The sequence below is a fragment of the Cetorhinus maximus genome, chromosome 31 (assembly GCF_964194155.1).
Source record: "Cetorhinus maximus chromosome 31, sCetMax3.hap1.1, whole genome shotgun sequence".
Taxonomy (NCBI): domain Eukaryota; kingdom Metazoa; phylum Chordata; class Chondrichthyes; order Lamniformes; family Cetorhinidae; genus Cetorhinus; species Cetorhinus maximus.
In genome coordinates this window covers 9,887,458-9,889,447 of record NC_135909.1, presented here as the reverse complement: position 1 = coordinate 9,889,447, position 1,990 = coordinate 9,887,458, and the positions used below count along the sequence as shown (strand labels likewise).

General features: G+C 43.7%; 1 non-coding gene across 1 annotated transcript; it reads right to left on the bottom strand.

Moving 5' to 3' along the window:
- Positions 1 to 91, bottom strand: trnar-ucu (transfer RNA arginine (anticodon UCU)). The gene is given in 2 exon segments: positions 1 to 36; positions 55 to 91. It is a non-coding gene; the product is annotated as a tRNA-Arg (tRNA).
- Positions 92 to 1,990: the final 1,899 nt, after the last annotated feature.

Sequence of the window (1,990 nt, the reverse complement as noted above, 5' to 3'; positions counted from 1 at the left end):
CGACTCTAGTGGGATTCGAACCCACGACCTTTGAATCTCTTATACAACAGCAATTAGAAGTCCAACACGCTATCCGTTGCGCCACAGAGCCCAGGACATGATGTGCCCATTCCCTATTCCACATAAGGGAATTTCTGACATTGTAGAACAAAACGTTCAAACGGTCAGCAATTTCCTCCATTTGAACAATGACGACTTTCAAGAGCACTCATTGCCTGTGAAGTGTTTTGAACGTCCTGTGGTTGTGAAAAGAGCGATAGAAATTCGAGTGAAAGAGCAATTTCCTTCAAAAGGTCATATTCAGGTTGGAAAATAGGGCGACTGAATTGTTTTGCAGAGAAGGATGAAGTGATACATTTTGGTCGGAAGAACACGGGGAGAAAAGACAAAATAAAGTTTACAATTCCAAAGACGGTGCCTGAACAGCGGGAAATGATGGACATCTGCATAAATCATTGAAGGAGGCAGTGCAGGTTGAAAGAATAGTTCATGAAGCATACCATATCCTCGGCTTTATGAATGGGAGCGTAGATTACAAGAGCAAAGCGGTTGTTTTGAACTTGGGAAAGACAGTATTTCGGCCACAGCTGGAGTATTGCGCCCAGTTCCGGGTATCACACTTTAGGAAAGATGTGAATGCATTGGAGAGGAAGCAATAAAGTTTAACGAGAATATTTCGCAGCGAGGAACTTAAATTACCTCGATACATTTTAGCGGTAGGGGATATTTACCTTGGAGACGAGGAATTTGAGAGGAGATTTCTTAGAGTTCTTTGCAGTCCCGAGTCTTCTGGACAGAGGGTGGGTGATGATTTGGACATGGGCTGCTTCAGTATCGGAGGTGTTGAAAATGGTGCTGAACATTGAGCAATCATCAGCGAACATTCCCAATTCTGCTGGAAGGAAGGTCAATGGTGAAGCAGCTGAAGATGGTTGGGCCTAGGACACCACACCGAGGAACTCTCGCAGTGACGTCCTGGAACTGGGATGATTGATCTCCACAACACAATCATCTTTTTTGTGCTGGGTATGACTCCAACCAGCAGAGAGCTCCCCACCCTCTGCCCCCCGCCCCCGATTCCCATTGTCTTCAGTTTTGCTGGGGATCCATAATGCCACACAGTCAAATGCTGCCTTGATGTCAAGGGCAGTCACTCTCACCTCACCTTTGGAGTTCAGTTTGCGTTGGAGGACGAGGGGAATCAGGTTGTTTTGTTTGCCCACCCAAGCTGAATGTTGGGCTTGAAGTGGCGATCAGATTCGGAGAGTATGGTGACAAACTTTCACTGAGTTTCAAGGTTGCAGATCAGACCTTGGCGGGATTGCTGCTATATTCCCAGGACGTGGTGATCTCATTCTTAGAGCAACACACTTACACTGAGGACAAGTTGCTCCATGTAAAATAAAATGGAGATGAGGGATGTCAGAATCTGTTCAACACTGATTCACTTTTATTAATTTCTGCATTCTAGAGTAACAAAGTGGTTTGTAACTGTAAAAAAGTAAATAATATTCAGTAGATTCAGTCCAATACCTCCACAGTTTCCACTATTACAGCCCTCAGCGTTTTCAGATGCATTCCATCTGGTCCCACTGACTTATCAACATTTAGCACAGCCAGACCTTCTCGTATCTCTTCTTTAACACGAGTTATATGTTAAAGAAGTAATTTGTAAATTGCCGACGGAGGATTTGTGCCCTCTTATTGAAGAGGGTTTAAAGGAGAGGAGCGAAGCATTTGTGCTGAAGAAGTGGGATCAGTGAAAATAAAAGGAACAATAAGTGGAATGAAGGGGGCGGGCTGTTCATGGGCTGACTGGAGAATTTCATTAGGATTTATTGATTGGAGATTGGAAGGTCATTCTTTCCAAATCTTTAAGAAGATTAATGTTGAAGGAAGCCTGTCTTCATCTATAAGGAATCATCAGCTAAGTTTGTAAAAATAACTCGGATAGATAGGATTCAAAGAATTGGAGGGGTATCACGTTGTA